Below are 20849 nucleotides of genomic sequence, written 5' to 3' on the forward strand. Positions count from 1 at the left end.
CGTCCGCCATATTACAAGTGCATTCTGTCCTGTGGCACTTGTAATATGGCAGACAGCACACTTCGTCACATTTGTAACGTAGTATCCCATCCACCAAACTCTAAATCAGTCTCTAAGTGTGTTAATATTGGTTTTGTAAGCGTATTCCTGTTTTGTCCAACAATGCTATACATTTAATATATACTAGCAAAATCATTTGCTGGCCACCTAATTTTAGTGTTCAATGTGCTATCCAGATCAACATCCGCCCTTATCCTTGGGTGATAAAATCTCAGCAGATACTGATCTCTGTATGGTTCAGTTCTTTGGTCCATCCATCACCACGTTAATACCATAACATATTTGCTCCCTTCTGCAAATCCAAGACTCTCCTCAGGTGTATTATCAAGAAAGGGCGTTTAGCTGATGACCCCACTGTGCAAAAATTAGAGGTGATTTACGCGTGAAGCGAGAAATATCCATATCCCCTGTGGGCCAGTCAGTATATCAATCACTTTTTTGGTCAGGAGTGTAACATTCCTTTTTGTTTTTGATTGGTCTGACAAAGATTTGTATAGGAAAAGTTGAGGATTAAAGATGATGCCAATCACTCTTCAAGCAGACATAGGTCTACTCCCATAATTTCAGCTGCCATTATAGAATCCCCAGAAGCTTTAAAGATGAATTTAGGTTGCTTACATTCCAGATGCTCTATTTAACCATGGTGTTCTACATGTTGATGTACAGTTGAGTAAATCAAGGGAGGGACAAGGCGTGGTTTAATTAAGTCCAGCATCCGTGCTCCTACATGAACACTGTCACAAGAAAGGAGGGTACTGTTCCTCAGAGGGAAAGTGTAAGGTATAAAGGTGACGGTCAAGACTGGAGGTTTGACCAGAGGGATCCGGGGGGTTTGAAGTGATCAGACCTGAATGTCCTCACACACCCAGATGGGTGTCATGCTTCATCATAGGGCTGCTACTTGTCGAGCCAGCGCTACAATGTCCGACGGGCCCCTCAGTGGGGGCTATTTGTCGGAGATCTTCTGATCTTAGCCGTTAAGATGAGTGCAAGTGAGGATGTGGGTGTAGAGGTGTGTACTAGGTGATTAAAATAGCCTTTCCAGAGTAAAATGACACAAGACAACTTGCACTGTGTTGCATTACTCTAGATTTACCATGCCACGCAATGTTGTTCTCCTTGGCATAGGTAATCTAACTTAAGGCTCGCATTGCCCTTGTGTCACCTTGTGTGATGCAAGGGCAATGCAACCCTTTTAGAAATCTGGCCCTGAGTGTGAAACTGCATGTTATCCTGTCTTTTGTTTTGGCCTAGCGTCATGCTCATCTAGCATGTATGCAGAATCCTTCTCCATACAATTTGAGAAAAAGGACCTGTCCTGTGACCTGAATGGCTGTACCACGTGTGCATTCATTGTTGACAGTGGAGTTCTGTCCATGCTCTAGGTACATCACATAAATCAGTGGTATGTTTTGTGAATTAGTGTCAATAGACCATTCTGGCTGTGTCAATGAGTGCGTGGTCTACTGACCCCTCTTGTGTAAAGTTCTGGTGTTATGTGAAATCCATCCCATCTGTATGTTGAGTGTGTGTGTGAGTATAGTACATGTGTGGCACATGTTGGGTTGTATGAGTATGTTTGATGCATGAGTCTGGGTACTGGGGCCAGCGGGATACATTTTGAATGCTCCTGGTTTAGCATGGCACAACACTGAGGGTGACAGTGGCTTCCCCAGACAGTGGAAATGTATTGTTTGCATTTCTGTGGGTGGGGGGAGGAGAACCAGAAACTAAAGGGAGGAGGATGAGGATGAGGATGGGGCTACCTTTAGAAATTCCATGAGAGCCTTGTTAGCAAATGACTGCTGATTAGTTCTTCCAGAGTCCTGTCACTTGGTGGATGGTAAGGGTGAGTGGTGGGACTGCAGTTTTTGTTGTTTAACATCAATAGTTTTCCAGCCAGAGCCTGGTCCTTTATCTGTCTCTAATTAATTGCCCACAGTCACATGTTGTTGGGCTGAGCTGCCACGGGCACCTGGGATCGCACCGGGGATCTAACCGTGAGACCCAAGCTCCGGAGTCAGCTGCTCTTACTGTTGAGCCACACCTCTCTAAGAGCTTAGATTCCTGTTTGCCTGATGAGAGAGGGAAGGCATGTGGATAATGATCACCCTCCCCCTAGAAGACAGTTTAAGGTGCATTGGAGCCTGACATTCATTTGGATTCAAATAGCATCAGTAAAATCAGCAGGTGTTCTCAGAATGTACTGTGAATTATGTAGACAACCATATTAAAGTATCTGAGGGACGGGATACTGTGATGAGGTGGCAGACCATGCTCAGCAGAGGGTTACATTATCTGTAGAGTCGTCAACTTTTATTGCTATTGAGTAGGAGGAAACAAAGCACCGCCCCTTTAAAAACAATTGCACCATTACCCTAATTGCAACATCCTAGGGCACATTAAAAATGTTGGATTACCCAACTCCAATAAGGAACTTGTCAACTGTGACTGCCACACATAATAATCTATCAATCGGTCTAATGTAATTAAACTACACTGCAAAAGGCACAATTTTGCACCCCCCCCCTTTTTTCCCCCAAACTTTTCTGTGGGTGAGCTCCACATTCACTCTTTTCCCAACAGGCCTGGAAGGTATTGTCTTTTTGCTCATCATGAAAGTATAAATGCCCCTAGTGAGACCCAGGCGGCTAGTGGGTCCCAAATGTGATGACTGAGGTCGTTTGCCACTAGTGTCCTTCCTACCATTTAAAACCCTAAACACACTTGATTATTTTCCATGAGAGAGAAAGCAGAGTCACAAGAGTACAGCATAGGACATAACCATCAAAAACACATCAAAACAATTTTATTTGGTTTAAATACAAGGGGGCAGTGTTAGGAGGCACAACACTGCAGTACAATGGGTGGAGGTTTCATTACTTTCCAGTCACCCTTGCTGCAAGTGATATATGCCAAAAGAATGACTGCTACTATTATTTTGTATACAAAGACTTCACCTTCAGAATATGACATTAAAAATCATGTTGAAGCCCTCATACTTTTGCATCGGGATGGTGGTAACTCTCTACTCCATGGCCTCCCAGATTCCACACCGGCACCCAATGCTGCAGACCACAGCACATCTCATCCATGCCCTGAAGAAATATAATCACTTCACTCCTATCCTGAAGGAACTTCATTACCTTCCCTTGCCAGCCCATGCCATCTTTAAAACCAAGACAATCCTTTACATAGCCACCACATCCAGCTCCCATGCTTATCTTGCAGACAAGCTCACCATCTCTGATAGTTCTCCGTACATGCGGAGCCAGGATACCATCAGACTGCAGTCTAAGGAGTGTATTTTTTATTTTAAAGGCAGTGGGCCTTTTCTATCTTGGAACAACATGATTATATTCATTAGGACTGCACGAGAACTGCTCCAATTTAAGAAAGAGTTGAAAACGCTTCTCTTAAAAGAACACTACATCACAGTGCATTAACAGTCCATGAACCAACTACCTCTCCTCTCGCTCATTAACTTTATGCTGGACTCTGACCATGTACAGTGCTCCTCTGCCTTTTGGCTAGGTTCACGCTATAGAAATACCAAATACACATATATATATATATATATATATATATACACAAAGAAACTTTTAAAAAAATTGAAAATCTAGTATTTTGTAGGCTGTAGTAAAGCAATTAACACATGAATTACTACAGAGACCACTTCTCTAACATTCTAGATTTGTGAGGACTAGTCTCAGGTACATTTCAAAGGCAATGCTTTTATATGACTACTAATGAGTACAAATATGGTATATGGTTTTCAAAATCCCAAGGATATATTTATATATAATATTTCTCACAAAAACCCAAGGGTTAACACTAATTCTTAAAACAGCCTTCTCTGGCTTCTGTGAAAAATGCTCCCAGCCGACAGCCTTGAACGAACCTTTGGGACTGTTTCACTAAGCTTTAGTTGAGTCGTTTTCTTTGCTTTTAGCCATAGCTAAAACAAATTATAATGTCTGGTACAAGATTTATGATGGTAAATCAAAAAAGATTTGCTGTCTGATTCACAAAGGTAAACGTACTCTTTTGTGTAAGTTTATTCTTTTTCGGAATTCACAAACTAAAAAGATAGGGTGCCCTATTTTTTATGTTCAGTTCTCTGCCCTGAGTGCTTAATCTCCACAGTAGTAAAGTAACGATTAAGGGCCTAATTAGAATGTCAGTCGAAAAGCCTCTGACCACTAGTCGGAGGCATTCCAACTGACATTGTAGGTTTAAAGTCCGACCGCCGTATTACAATGTCAGCAGTCAGAGTTTAAACCAGCCGGGGAATCTGATGCTGTCGTCGGCAGTATGAAAGGCCTCATAATATCTTAAGGACAGCGTTTCTGCTGTTGGGATTATGATGGCACTATCCAACAGCAATTCCATGTCTGCCTTTCCGACATTGAAAATTGCTATCAGAGAGTGTCTTTGGGGGCCCCTAGCAGGGCCCCCATCCTTCTGCGGCCTCCATATACTGCCCTGTGGGCACCTATGGTGCGCCACTCTACATCCCTGCACCATGTGGCAGGCCCCTTGAGGTGCAGGTATGTTTGGAAACATCAATTTTTCTATGGGAGCTTTTTGCTGCGGGCGATTTCCGCCCACAACACATGCTCCCATAAACAAATGTATGTCTCTGACCGCACTGTGTGCAGTCACATCCAAATGATGCAGTTGGAACCGCCGACTTGAGGTCAGTCGGTTACCTCACGTCTGCTTGGACATCGTAATCAGGGCCAAAATCATAGTATGTGAATATTAAAAAAGAATAAACAGACACAACAGTGTAAGTTTACCTTTGTGAATCCAGCTAATAATGACTACTCTTACTGTGAACCCATCGGGCCTGAATACAACTTCTAGTGTTCCTCTAGACCTAAACCGTGTGATCCTGGGCAAATCACATAATCTCTCTCTAAGTGCCCTTAATTGAGTGCTCAGAAATAGAATCAACAACTGGACATTTGCATAAGTGCTAACAGATAAAAATGATTCTGCTCCTTATCAGAACTCACTGGGCAGAATGGATTTCTTAATGAGACAAACCTGAAACAACCCATTCCACTGCTTTGAAAGGGGCCATTCTGCCTTATAAAAGCAGCTAGATGGAAAGGTGGGGCGCTTTATAGTGTCTTGATGTTTAACCCTCTATCCTGCTCCATTTCTATTCTGTCAGGCACGTCCCTGATTTCTCCCAAGTACTGTGCAGCTCCTACTTGAGCCCGATTGGCTCATCATGACAATCACAGCTGGTCCCCTCACTTCTATTTTTGGCAAAATTAATAATTGCCATTTTTGTCAGTACTTCCATTTGTTTTTTGCCCCCTCTTATCAGATGTGTCTTTTTGCTAATATCATCGTAAAAGTAAAGCATGGCCTACATGAGGAGAATCTGTTGTATTTCCCATAGCTCCTGGTTAGAAACACATTCGGACCCATCCCTCGCTGGCCTCCCCGAATCACTGCTAATAGTAGCTTCAAGCATCAAGGGGCATATCAACAACAACTGGCGATAATTATCGCTGAGCGCACTTAGCGCTCGGATAATTATCGCCGGCTAGCGCCGATTTTTATCGCTGAGATAGCGTGCTATTAGCAACGCTTATCTCATCCACGATAAAAATCCTAGCGCTAACTGCCTAACGTGAGATTATCGCTGGAAACCCAGCGATAATCTCACGTTAGCTAGTTGATAGGGACTCACAAACTTAGCCATGATATCCACCTTCCATAGGCTATCATGGCTAAGTCAGTCCTGAAGCAGGCGTAAGGAAAGTAGCGATAACAGGGGTTATAGCTACTTTTCCTGACGCTATGCTTAATAGCGTTAGTCTTGCTGATAGGAGAAATGTCGCTTAGCGACATTTCTCCTGTCATGCCCGGTCAGGAACGCCCACTTTGCATCTCATTAGAGATGCAAAGCTGGGCGTTAGGAATCCCCACGCTAAAGCAAGGTTTCACGCGTTAGCGTGACCTTGCTGATTAGGCGATAAAATTATCGCCGCTTTTCGGCCAAAAACGTACGAAAAGCGGCGATAATTTTTTATCGCCTGCTTGTTGATATGCCCCCAAGTGTGCTCGGTTGTGTGGTGGAGCTCGGCGTGAAGGGTTAATCGGTGTTTCTGACGGGCACAGCGGAGGCCTGGCGCCTGCGTGGGTTGGTGTGCGACAGTGGACAGGTGCTCCCTACAGCTCTCCGCCTGGAGAACCCAGCAGGAGGCGCTGTTCACTTTTCTTCAGAGGCCGGAAGTGCCACGTGCAATAAATAGTTCTTGCACAATGTGGGAAAGACTCGCTGAAGCTAGCTCAGGCCATGCCAGATTATTTCTTCGAATACAGTCTACAGACTTTGCCTTCTGCTCTTGCTAAATAAAGAAAAATGCTGGTGAAATAATGTGGTGCTGAAGTAAACATAAATCCCAAAGCCGCTAGCATTCAGCCAGTTTCAAAGCCATCAACTCCACTTCTGCATCACACCACATATTACCTCTGTTTATGTGAACGCAGCAAGCAACAATAACGAAGGCAGCAGTCGCCAGTTTCTTGCCATTACACAGCCACACCCTTTACCTCCGATCAGGAGTCTGAATGTATTCTACATAGCCTGTCATCTCCTTACTGCAGCTGAGCCCAGCAGCATGTATGGGGGTCAGTTTTGCTAGGCGCTATCAGCAGTGGCGTAACGAAACTCGAAGGGGCCCACCTGCACAGTACATGAAGTGGCCCCCCTCCGACCACACTAAGGAGCTCATCTGACAGCGTACTGGGCTGAAGGGGCCCCCCTGGAGCTCGGGCTGCGGGGGCCTTTGTTACGCCCCTGGCTATCAGTGCGGGGCATGACCAAATACGAACATCTGAGGGCCGCCTCAACAGGAATGGAAGACTTCTGTGTTTCACGCTGCAGCACAGAGAGAGAGAGAGAGAGAGAGACAGAAGGTGTGAAACCACCTCCACAGCCGGCGGACATAGTTTTAAACAGAAAGATCATGTTGGTGTCATTAGGGTTGGTTTGAGGCACGTTCTCCGGAAAAAGCAGTGAGGGTGGGAGCTGCCCTCTGACGCCACAAGACTGCTGGGGTTCAATGCTCAGATGAAGTTGTGAACCCACGCCCAGAGGTCTGCGGCTTGACATGGATGCAGATTTATGACTTTATAGAATATACAAAAGTTTCTAAAAGTACATCTGGGAAATTGTTACAGCTACACGTTTACAGGACACATCCAGGAAAAAAAGTTTGTGAATTTCATTGTTGGTCTCTGTGTAGGCATTATCACGTGCCTAATTGTACATGTTGTACAATCAACACTTGATAAAATGTCCTATCCTTTGTGGAATACAATTTGCTTAAATGTTCTCTCCATAGGAAAAATTAATTACTAGAAAGGAGAAAACCTTTGCTCCATAACCCTTCCATTTCTGGGGGTTTTCCCTACCCTCTCTGGAAAGTGTTGTGGTCCAGCCCTCAACAAAAGTAAATAACTGAGCTTTTCCAGAGTTGCAAAAGAGTTCATAATGCCTACAAACTCTCAAGCTTGTAGTTTTCCCCAAACATTTCAGGCAAACACTGCCATGAAATGCCCTCTCTTCACCCAATGAGTAGGATTTGCCATGTTATATCATTGTGGGGAAATATTGCATTCGAGTAAAATAATTTATGAATGATGGATAACCTTTTGGGAAAGCCTTGCACTTATTATATATTGGCATCTTGTGCTCATAACTTTTGACACATCGGTCACTGGTCCGATCAGACTTACCTTGTCTGTGTATCGGTACAGGTCTTACAGATGCACAGGTCTGACATGTGACTGACGAAGCACATCCCCACATGGGTTTCAGAAGAGTTGTCCTTTTAGCAATTCTCTCAGTGTCCGTTTAGGCCACTTCACCTCCACCTAAATCATGTTCTCTATAGAGGACAATCAAAGTCGTTTGAAAGTGAAAGGCTGAAAACTTTCTCGATTCGACCCAGTGACCAAGGGAGCAGGCGCAAGTCCATTCAATGGATACATTTTCCACTGAGCAGCCAGACCCGATCTGACCTTGTAGCTGGAAAATTACGTAGGCTGACTCAAAGTACTCAGGGGCAGATTTATGTTAGACTTGCGCCACTTTTAAGCCGCCGTTGCGTCACTTCTGTGACGCAGCGGAGGCGTAAACCATGCGCCATGTTGCGCCTTATTTACAACGTGACGCATCTAGGGAGATGCGCCACGTTGTAAAGCCCTGTGCTACATTAAACCTGCGTCAGGTTTAATGTATGCAGGGGGGGCGTTCCATCGGAAAAAGCCTTGGAAAAGTGACGCAGTGAAATCTACAAGATTTCACTCAGTCACTTTTCCGACGCTGCTGCGTCAAAACCTTGCGCCTGCTTGAAGCAGGCGTAAGGCATGACGCAGCATGTTAGGTATGGGCAGCCCCTAAACATTGCTGGAGTTGCGTCATGCTTGCGACGCGACTACAGCAATGCGCCGCCCTTACGCCATCAGATGCGTCACGCATCTGTTTATCCTTGCGCCACGATGCGCTGCATTGTAAATGCGGCACTTCTGTGGTGGCGCAAGGGTAAACTTGCGTGACGCATCTTTCCTGGCGCATCCCTGCTGATTTGCAGGGATGCGCCAGGAAACATAAATCTGCCCCTCAGTGAGTCTGCTGCTCTGAAAGGAGCAGTGACTCTTCTTCTGGAAAAGCATTCCAAGACCAGAGGATTTACAGGTCAATTTTCAACACGCTTTTCCTTTGTCGACTATTTGGTCAGCGTTTATTGAGGTGTCTTCATACCCCTTTAGGTCAGGTTTCCGATCTGGAAGAGCTACAGAATGCTCCTGGGCACAGCCTGAGAACCATTTTGTACTGAGATGTTATTGGAGCCCTGGCACATATAACACCATCAACTATGACACTCTACAACCCAGATTATTGAAGCAGGAATTGGTGGTCCTATGATATGATGGATTCTGTCAATTCTTTCAGCTGGGCCCAAGGTGTACCGCACCTGACATATGCATCATGCCCGGTGACAATAGTGCTTATTTTCTTCCTTAATGTACATTCAGCCTCTTGCAATCTTGAGTCAAGTGCTTGACTTTGGATACATGAACTTCGTCAGCAACTCGTGTTATGAAACCTAAAATTATTTTGATTTGATTTCTTTTTGTAGAGTGCATGTTTACCAACCTAGGCATCTAGGCACTATGAAACGAGAGGACAATGAAAGCATAAGAGTCAAATAAAAACGAGTTTACTTTTTAAGGCCTTTCAGAATGCAAGGTGTGAGTACATGTTCTTAAGCAACAGAAAAAGGTAATGAGAGGAGAACCAAGCAAACGAAGAGGGCGCCCGTTCAGCTGGGATAGCTTAAAGCAAGGATTAGAGAAGAGAAGGTGCGAACTGAAAAGCAGGTTTCTCGCCGGGATGTACTTACAATCATTTAAAAAGAGAATTCACTACTTGAAACCAATAGAGTTTAATTTCGGTTTAGTAGAGAAAGTATTTTCGAAGGTTACTTGCTTTCCTTCCTGCCACATTCTGTATTTTATGCAGCTTAGTTAAGGGGGATTCAGGTAGAGCTTTTTCAGTAATCAATTCTCTATAAAAACATATGCCAACACCGCCTGAACTTGAAGATAAACACTGGTGAGAACAGGAGAACTTTTCCCAGAAGTATTAGTGAGCAGGAACATGCTGGAGAGACTGCATCAATCTGGAAGGAAATATCTTTATCTAACAGAACTCCTAGGCATTTGGCTTTGGTGCTGGGTAGTGGGCTTCTCCCATGGCTGGAGGCCATTGGTTGTTTTGCCATCACTCAAAGTTGTTATCTAGTAAATATCGACATCCATATTGGACTTCATGCAAGCATTTAGTCAGATTAACTGAGATTTAGGCAGGTGGTTGTCAAAACACACAATTAGTTGTGTGTCATCTGCATAAGAGACGGGCCAAACAGCCAATAGACCCAATCAGCTGGCCCAGTATGCGCATCTAGAATTTAAACAGCATTGGGGGGAGTAGAGAGCACTATGGAATTCTGCATTTGGTGGCCAAGGAGGTAGAAAGCTCCGGTGGAAATGCCACAGATTGAAAAACCACACAGAGAGCCCCTGAAAAACAGATTAAGGGAGCAGAACAAGGCATAACAATATAAACAAAATTCGTCTTCCAGTCATTTTACATACATAATCTAGTTCAGAACATTAACATATTTCATTTAAAATCAACTGTTCCTATGAAACCATATTTATTAGGACAAATATATCTTTAGACAATGGATCCTCATATAATACATAGTTCAATAATCACATGTCTTTTATTTCACATCATTGTATGAATTTCAAAACCTGGATTACTACAATCATCCCACATCTCATAAATCTATCCCCCTTAAAAAGGCACATCTCCATTCATACGCCATACATCCCATACATACTATCTCCTAAAAAGCACATATACATGTATCCAACACTTATGAATATAATCTTTTGTTAAGGTTTCCAAATTGAAACCTTCCAAACAAATTCATTTTATATTGATCAACATAATTTGAATTCCTTTCTCATGTTTCTCCTTTAGGCACCCAGTGTTGGGCCTGTCATGTCAGATGGTAATGTCTTTCCAATCAAGGGCCCAAAAGATGTGCCAACGCTCGTTTCAGTGAAATCCAGCAAGCACTGTACAGCTTCTTCAGGACACCAGCAACTATCCACCTAAAACCAACAGTGTTGACCTAGGAGATGACACAATAACCTCGAAACATAATAGATTGAGGTAAATATTACAAATATAAAATATAAATAATATCAAACACTCCTGACACCACTTACGTATTCAAGCAAGCCAGGATATCTGCTCAGCAGTGAATTTGCAAACATGCAATAAGTGTACACCCCTAAGTGGAACTTTACCAATGCATATCTCTAGCTGTACATCTAGCACCGATTTATCCAAACACCAATCGTGCAACATTATTCCACCTACTTATAAAATCAGCCACCCTTCTCCACGACCTTCCTAACTCACACCAGGTTACTGGAGATCTTGATTCTGAGCTATATACATCTCTCTATCTTTTCTTGATAACTGGAGTAAACAACAAGAAAATGCATTGTGCCTTCTATCAGTCAAGTCTTATCTCGTTAAAATGGCAGTAAAATTGGAAATAGGCCTTTACTTTTAAACAGATTACCTCCAATGTGTGATCCTCTTGATCTAAATAAATATCCCAAGAGGCCCCTGAATCCAATTCCTCTAAGACAACCTGGTTTTACTCCCCAAAAGGCCCCATCAAACATATACGGTATGTTATTCCTACAGAAAGGATACAGATATAGGCAGAGTCAGCCTCATCCCACTCTCAAACAAAAAGGCTCGCTCAGTAATTTGTACAAACAACAAAAATGTCTAAACCAAAGTGACTATATACGGATGCCAAGGGTCCTGACTGCCCAATTCCGATATCCCCATGAAACAGTCCCTAGCATACTAACCTTCGTAACATATAACACAGGTTCTAGTCCCAAGGATTTCCATGAACATGGCAAAAAGAAAGATAAATATCCGTAGCCTTTCTTAGTCATTAAGTGAGAGCCCAATGGCACTCCCTGCTTGTAGCACTAATCAGGCGGCCATCTTTGTGTGACTAGAGTAGATCATAAAAACAATAGTTATTACCACCAAATGTTTCATATGCTGAGACCAGGGACATTAACAACCCCAATACAGTCAAATATTTGTCACAATTGTTATATAATTAACAAAGAGCTTTAGGACTGCTCCTTATGGTTCTACACTACCTGTCATTTTAACAAAATAGTATTTAGTTAGGAACACTAAATGCCAACTCCTAAGAGTAAAACTGATGTAGAGAAAAAACATTGAATATATGAATAACATATTTGCCTTCGGACTGACCGAGAATAAGTATTCAACACATCATAAACAGAAGCAGGCAAGGCAAGTGCTGACCCTGTATCAAATGTACTTCACCGCAGTCATCTTAAACTAGGTTCATAACTCCCAATATGCCCAGGTCCTCTAAGACATAAACCAAGACAAAAAAAATATAACACAAACAGAAAGCAACAATAGTGTGCCAAAACACATAATCTATACCCTATGGGTTAAATCAATAAACGTGAGAAAAAAGACTTTCCTAAACAGATCAACCACCAGGAGTATACTATATGGCATTTTCCCATAGTATTTTATCAGTGAGGCCCTGCTTGTGTGTGCACAAACTTAAAATCCAGTGTACGTCTCTCTCCTTTTGATAGCCAAGATCACAAGGGCATAAGACTAGAAATACCACATTAGATGTTCTACAATTGGTCATCCTTTTCAATACTATCGGTAGACCCGTGTATCTTATGTTAGCAGTTGCCATCGCTCCTTGGAATGTATGGCCGTGCCCACTCCGATGGCTACTCATCACCGGGGCCTCAGCAGTGGTGGATGTTTGGAGGCGCCCTTGTGATCTTGGGTATGTGGGGAAAACAGGGTGTAAATTCCTCCATAGATCTAGCAAACATAAGTCAGCAGTCCGGCCCCGTGGTGCAAAACTGTATAGAATACAATCACGTAGACAGTAGTTGCAAGTGGGTTATACTGGAGACAATGAGAACAATTCAAGGGAAAGACAGCACCCCTTATTGAAAAAAAAGAGAAGTATACTGGATTTTTACTTTGGGCACACACAAGCAGGGCCTCAATGCTAAAATATCGTAGGAAAATGCCATATAGTATACTCCCGCTGATTGATCTCTTTAGGAAAGTCTTTTTTCTCATGTTGATTCATTTAAGTTCTAGGGTATAGATTATGTTTTTTGGCACACTATTGCTGTTTTCTGGTTTATATTGTATTCCCCCTGGTTTATATCTTAGAGGACCTGTGGCATGTTGGGAGTTAAGATATTTATTTCTGGCTGCTGTTTGGAGTCACTCTTTTTGCCCCGTGTTCACGGAGATCCTCTGGACTAGACCCCGTGTTATACATTATGAAGGTTAGTATGCTAGGGACTGTTGGGTGGTGATATCGGTATTTGGCAGTCAGGACCCTTGGTATCCCCATATAGTCGCTTTGGTTGGGACACTCTCGTTGTTTATATAAGTTACAGATAGAACTTGTTTGTTTGAGAGTGAGATAAGGCTGACTCTATATATATCTGTATCTGTTTTTTTAGGAACAAAATACTGCATATATTTGATGGGGCGTTTTGTGGAGTAAAACCAGATTGTTGAATAGGAATTGAATCCAGGTGCCTCTTGCAATATTTGTTTAGATCAAGAGAATCACACATTGCACGTAATCTGATTAAATTTAGAGGCCTAGTTCTAATGTTATTGCCAATTTAATGAGATAATACAGAAGGCACAGTGCATTTTGTTGTTGTTTACTCCAGTTTTCAGGAAAAGGAAGACAAATATCTCAGTTTCAATAACTACAGTAATGAAGAGTGAGGTAGAAAGGTCATGAAGAAGGGTGACTGATTGATGAGTTGGTGGAGTAATTTTGCATGATTGGTGTTTGAATAAGTGGGTGCTATATATATAGTTAGAGATATGCATGGGTAATGTTTCCCTTAATGGTGTAAACTTATTGCATGATAGCAATTTCACTGTTGAGGGGACATTGTGGCGTGGTGGAATACGTAAGTGGTGTAGGGAGTGTCTTATTATTGTTATTTATGCACACATTATGGAGTCCTTTGTAATATTTACTTTGATCTATCAAGTTTGTAGGTTATTGTGCCAACTCCCAGGTCAACCATGTTGGTTCTAGGTGGGTTGTTGCTAGTGTCCTGAAGAAGGTGTCCAGTGTTTGCTGTATTACACCAAAACATGTGTTGGAACAATGTTTGGAACCACAATCGGAAGGATATTACAATCTGACATGACAGGCCCAACACTGGCCGCTTAAAGGAGAACTATGAGAAACGAATACAAATTATGTAGATTAATATCAAAATGAATTTGATGGGATGATTTTGATTTGGAAACTTTAACAAAAGATTATATCCATGGGTGTTGGACACCTGTATATGTTTTTTTAGGAGATGGTATGTATACAATGTGTGGAGTATGAATAAAGATGTGTCTTTTTAAGAGGGATGACAATATGAGATGTGGGTGGATTGTACTAATCAAAATTTTGAGATTCATACAATGAGGACAAATAAATGATATGTGTGATTATCAAACTATGTATAACATAACAATACATTGGCTAAAGATATGTGTTAGATCTGTCAGCCTAAGGGCGGCCTTCCACCAAACATTTTTCCTGCTTACCTCCTCTTTTTTGCTAATTCTTTTTGTTGGCATTAGGACTCTAAGCACTTTACCACTGTTGACCAATGCGAAAGGGCATGTGCTTCTCCCCGAAAAATGGCAAAATTGGTGTATACATAATTGCTATATTTAATTTACTTGTATCTCAATTTTGTAGCTATGTTTTCATACATTCCTTTTGTTCCTAATCTAGACCTATGTCAAGTCTGGTACATTTGCATCCACACAACTAAGACCTGTATTTCAATTCTTACCGATGTTTTCATATGTTGTTTTTGTTCCCTATGCACGACTCTTGTAAAGTGCTCTGATACCCGCAAGGGTCATGTTCGCACTATATAAAACCTTCAAAATAAAATAAAAATAAACTTGTAAGTCCCTTGTCAAGTGGTATACCATATACCCAGGGCCTGTAAATTAAATGCTAGTAGTGGTCCTGCAGCACTGATTATGCTACCCACACAATTAGCCTTTTAAACATGTCTCGGGACTGCCACTGCAGAGCCTCTGTGTTCAGTTTCACTGCCGGTCTGACTTGGCTTTAAAAACCAGTTGCCAAGCCTTAAACTCGCCTTTTATTACACATACGTGACCCCTAAGGTAGGCCCTAGGTAGCCCATAAGGCAGGGTGCTGTGTAAGTAAAAGATAGGACGTGTACTTTTAAGTTTTACATGTCCTGGTAGTGAAAAACACCTAAATTCATTTTTCACTACTGTGAGGCCTACCCCTCTCATAGGTTAATATTGGGAATTCCTTCATACACTTTTAAACTATAATTCCTGATTGGAAAGGAGATATGTTCCCAAATAACAGTACTTTTGTTTTATCTGTGTTGAGTTTTAGGAGATTGTCTTTCATCCAATCGGCAAAGTTCGTCATACATCTGTGGAAATTGGCTCTTGTGGTGAAGGGCTCTTCTGATAGTGAGAGGATGAGTTGGCCGTCATCGGCGTAGGAATGATGTTAAGTCCATGGATTCTGATGATGTCGGCCATTGGGTGTCATTTAGGTGTTGAACAGGATGGGGCTGAGGGATGAGCCATGAGGTACACCACAGTGTACCACACTCGGCAGTGTGGAAGGAAGGTGGAGTTTCTGGGTTCTTCCAGTGAGGAAGGAGGTGATCCATCTGTAGGAGTCTCCTTGGATTCTGATATGGTGGAGTCTCTTGATAAGGTTGTGGTGGGACACAGTGTCAAATGCTGCTGAGTGGTCGAGGAGGTTCAGGGCCGCCCTTTCCTCTTGGTTAAAGAGGGCTCTGATGTAGTCCGTGGCGGCGAGGTGGGCAGTTTTGGTTATGTAATTGGTGCGGAATCTGGACTGGGAGATGTTCAGAAGTTTGTTGTTCTCCAGGTGTCACTTGAGTTGGCGGTTGATGGCTTTTTTGAGAACTTGGATGACTTGATAGCAGCGTTAATAGTTCTCCTAAGCGGTGACCCTCGTTCTCATTCCGAGATAATTTATTAAATTCAGTATAGCCCAGTAATCCCCAGTTTTGAAGAACCCATGATTTTTTGATAAACATTAAGATCAAGAAAGGATTAACAGGAAGATAATCTTGACAACACTTGGATCCTCTAAACTTCTGATGCCTCTAGGGGCTGCTGAGAAAAATTGGTAAAGGCATAAGTAATTGTATGCACATGTTCAGTTCATAGCGTATGAAAACCTTGATTTAAGAGGTCATGACTATTGCAATGGAAGCTTTTTCTTCCTTTTGTAAATGGTTATGGAATGCTGTCTGAAGCATATATCTCTTCTGGCCTCCTTATTCATGCTCTTCTCCAGCTAATTATGAGGAAGAAAGACGACAGTTTCTGTGAGTGCTCTCTTCATTTGTAGGTCTAATCTGCGACAGCGCATGCACCGCATGCACTGTAGGGGTGGGTGGAAAGCTCCGCTCTGCTGGTGGAGTTGGCGGAGTTTTGCCACTCTGCTTGGAGTACAGAGTTCGGCAAAAAACTCCACCCTTCTCGGGTAGCAGAGTTTACCAGCACCCACCCATAGAAGTTGAGGCATTTAACATTTCTGAATTGTATATACTGTTGGCACCTTATTTTAACAAGTGCTGATGGGGACATGTCAAAGATTCGCTTGGGTTTTCAAACAAAGTGAATTTTAACACTTGCATGCACGGCCACCAGCCAGTAATTATGCGACCACTGCCCACATGAGCTGAAACATTTCTGCCACTTATATGCGGCACCTGAACTGTGAGGGTTTAGTGGCTTGTAATTCCCACCCTACACAAGAGACTGAGAGGTCAGATGTCCAATGGGGAATGCATTCTAGCTCCATCTCTATCCCAACCCTCTCTACCCCACTGAGTCCTCCTCCTCTTCCTCTGTACATCCCTCCTCCAGTAGCACCTGAACTGGCCATTCTGTGGAGTCACGTTTGACAACAAGCTGCCTTCCTTATCAGCCGGCAGAAGAAATATCCTTAGTGGCGACCACTTTATTTTCGTCTGATTTCGTTATTCTGTTTCGCGGGAAGATTCAAAAAGTTGAAGTTACAAGATGGGGTACTGAAGAAGAGAGGACTATGCTAATATCAGCCCCATAGTAAACTAGAATTTCCTCATTGCCCAAGTTTGTCGTCGACTAAGAGTGCTAACTACATTGAAACAAAAGGAGCCGAGCACCCCTGGCACCCAGGCTTAGGCGCATGGCTCTTTGGGGTTCTAGCTGGCACAGGAAGGAGCAAGTCCCGTAGCAGAGTGAAACTGAAAACCACACTATTTCTCCAGACATGGGTCAATGTAAAACCCGGACACAAGTAGATACTTTCGTGCATGGACGTGCAGACGTCGAATTTGCTGGTGGTCGTGCGCTTCATCTTAGAAGAGCTACTGGGTGCAAGAACAGGTACGGCCTTTACTACATGGGCTGAGACATGTACGCCGTTTCTCCGCAAGCTAAATCACACTTGCCTTATCCACGCAAATGCCTTAACCACGTATATGTATGGTTAAGGCAGTGCGTGATCAAGCTGTCCAGATGGGCCGGGAGTCTGAAAGGATACGTCAAGAGAGGAAGCGTTGGAACAGGAAGCTCTGGACGTGGACAATAAAGGGGGTCGGTCAGTTTTAAAGGGTTGGGGGTCCGTTTTAGGGCTCAGGCCTGGGGTGGGTGCGTCGGGGTAATTTTTGGAAAGGGGGCTGAGTTTTCAGTTTTAGGGCTCAGGCCGGGTGAGGGGGGTTGGGGTAGTTTTCAGGGCTGGGGCTGGGTTTGGAGGGGTTTAGGGGTAAGGGTAGGTTTTAGGGCACAGAGTGAGGGGGTTGGGGTAGTTTTAAAGACTGGGGCTGGGTTTGGGGGGTTTAGCGTTGAGGGTAGGTTTTAGAGCTCAGGGTGAGGGGGGTCGGGTAGTTTTTTTAAATGGGGAAAGGTTTTAGGCCTCAGGGTGGGGGAAGGGGTAAGGGTTGTTTTACAGGCAGAGCGGGGATACGTTTAAGGCCTCAGGGTGGAGGGGGTCGAGGGGTCGTTTTTTTTAAAGGGGGCAGTGTTTTAGGCCTCAGGGAGGGGAAGGGGTAGTTTTAAGGGAAGAATGGGGTAGGTTTTGGCCTCAGGGTGATGGTGGGGGTTGAGGTAGCGGGAATAGAATTTTAGGGCTTAGGGCAGGGGGTCGGTGTAGTGGCAAACTTAACCCCCCATATTTCCTTACCAATCTTGCCTTTACAACAAAATTGCATGGTAAAGGCATGTGTGGTAAAATAATGCGTAGTTAAGATGCATTCGTACATCAGGCTGCATTGCAGAGGCACGCATGATTTAGCCATGCGTGCCTCTGTCATACAACTCTCCCACCGGCCTAAATCTGTCTGTTATGAAATTAATGTATTGATTGAAGAGGGGGTAGTGGGAAAGGAGCACGGGAAACTTGTGCAACGATTAAGGCAGCTTATTTCCTAAATTGATCAAGGAGGCGGCCCCATTGTACTCTAGAAATGTTGATATTCAACCATTGGGTGTGCCACAAAACGCTGTGAAGTTGCTGCAAGGTGTTATGTTTGCTGCTTTAAAACATGCATTTTGGAAGAACGCCCTTCCAGCTGACTGTAGCATGCAGGACCATGCATGCGTCCCTCTACCACCGACGCCTGCTCGGGAAGACTCTGCTTTTGCTGTCTTGCTCGGTGTTTGCTCGGCAAATAAAATGCCAGGTCAGGACTGCCTCTTGGGTAACCTTCCCTCCCCATAGCTATAATGTGAATGAACGCAGCCTCGGCTGAGGAGTCCGCTGAAAATGCACCAGGCAGGCTGAGCTCCTCGTGAAGGCCTCCACCCTATCTGTCCCCTGCCTCTGGTTTGTAGTAATCCTGATAATGTTTTGTTTTTGTGTTTTTTGTGTTATGCCGTGATTTGGGTTGTTAAACCTCCATGTACGACAATTTGTACATGTATGGATTTGAAGATTCGGAGGGGGTAAGCAATTTCTGAGATTATATTTCTATGGATCATTTGTACAGGGTCAGGAGGGCTAGAAGAGGGAGCATTGTTTAACCTAGCTGCCTCATGAGGAAAGCAGTTCAGGCGCCTGTTCTAATCAGCCAATAGAATAATATCTTGTCAAAAATAGAATGCATTATGGGTCTTGCATGTAAGATTGTTGTGTGCACCCCCCCCCCCCCCTCCTCATTTATGGAAGTCCATGTTGCACATCCATTCCTGTGAGGTACACGCTCATCGAGCAAGTAGTTTATAGCCGATAGCTGACCTGCGTTTGATTTTCATCAAAGCCACGGTGCATGTATTCACCATGGCATTTTTGTTAACCTACGCGGGATGCGGTACACCAAAACTCATGCATGCATTGTGCTGTGTGCTAAAATTAGGGGCAGGAGAAACTCTGCAGACTTCTGCTAAGTTTTTATGCAACTCCGTGGAATTCCGCAAAGTAAAACTCTGCGATCTCTGCCCACCCCTAAACTCTCACTTTCGAGATATATTGTATGCAAGGGGCTTACAGCCCGTCCATTGATTAACATCTGTTGGCTTCATTGTAACTCTTATTTGCTGCCTTCTAATTGGCCAGTGTGTGCTGGCTTCACTTGCTCTTATTTTAACTGGAGTATGGACCAAGTACTGATTGCGTTGGCTTGATTGCAACCCTTCCACTGATCATGCAGACTTTGAAGAGCTCCTTTTATATTTTCTTCTTCCCTGTCAACCATGTTGAACCTCTTTGGATTTGTAATTATATTTTACTATACCACAATCATTTCAAAGAAGCCCTTTCCTCCTTTTAAATGGATATTTATTGTTACAACAGATGTTATCTGCTTCCAAATGTATTTCCACTAAGACGTTGACATGGGTGCAATTGCTTTCTTTCCGTAATAGAATTTTTTGCCAGATGGCACTTTTTTTTCATTTTCAAACACAGGGAGAGTAAATGATTTGCTTAAAATCACAGGGGTGCTGTGTTGAGACCTAACATTCGTTGGCAAAGTCAGTAGGTCTCGCCTTTAAGATGAATGGCTCTGCCATTGCCTTTTGCTCATCCTCTATGCATGGGCTTTGCCGAGTTTGGAAATGACTTGTAGCCAGACATACATTTTTGGCTATGCTAGAGAACAGTAGGAAAAACTGGCAAAATGTTCAACCAGCCCCACGCCATTAGTCCCCTCTCTCTATCTCTTTTTGTCTCTCCCATCCATCCATCCATCCATCCATCCATTCTCTCTCTCTTCCTTTCTCCTCTCGCTCTTTCTTCTCCCCTTGCATCTCTCTCTGTCTTTCTCTCCCTTCCCCTCCTGGAGAGCTTGCTACGCATTTTGCAAATAACTTCCACGAGATGGAGAAAGTGTCAGCTTACAGGAAAGTGTAAGTGTACCTTTGTGAATCAGGCCCACAATGTTTGCTAGGCACATCTCACCGTGTGTGGCTTGAAGTAAGATGGATTGCAAAGAATGTTGTTAATTAATTGTTAATGAACTGTCAGTAATGCTTCTGAAATGCACTGTAACGCACCCTTCATGAGCCTCATCCAGTTCAGCATCGAGGGGGGTCATGTCAAGTCAATATCATCATCGAATGAACACCCCTGGGTGTCCTGGTAAACCCAGGACCCTTGGAGAGAGCCATGATGAGCACAAGCATTATCAGTTGGTAACATGGAGGTAGTAGGCAAACTTACACAGCTTAACTCTGTAATTATAAGATACAAGGGAAGTGTAACACACAGGAGAACGATGAGGACCCTTGCTCCACCGAAGAAGAACTGGGGCAAACAAGTGACATTGGTCATCAGTTCCATTGTGTGTGGGAGCCTCAATGTCTATAGAACGGATTGCTCCAGTTCCAGAAATATCTACTTTCACTTTTTTACCTAAATGTTTTCCTCCAAAATGTTGAATCCATACAACAAGGGAGAGATATTTGAGCCACTAATCTGAAAGGGTACACGAGGCAAGGACCCCCTTTAGATTTATCAGCAGCTCTGGGCGCCTCCCCTCCCCTGGGCGAAACCACATGAAGAAACTGAATCAAG

The 20849-nt window shown here is 43.5% G+C and overlaps 1 protein-coding gene across 1 annotated transcript in view; it reads right to left on the minus strand.

Moving 5' to 3' along the window:
- The window catches only part of LOC146855735 (uncharacterized), a 276683-nt gene that overhangs the window by 170565 nt on the left and 85269 nt on the right, over positions 1–20849 (minus strand). The gene's annotated exons all lie outside the window — the stretch shown is intronic.

Source organism: Triturus cristatus, chromosome 4_1 (assembly GCF_964204655.1).
Source record: "Triturus cristatus chromosome 4_1, aTriCri1.1, whole genome shotgun sequence".
Taxonomy (NCBI): domain Eukaryota; kingdom Metazoa; phylum Chordata; class Amphibia; order Caudata; family Salamandridae; genus Triturus; species Triturus cristatus.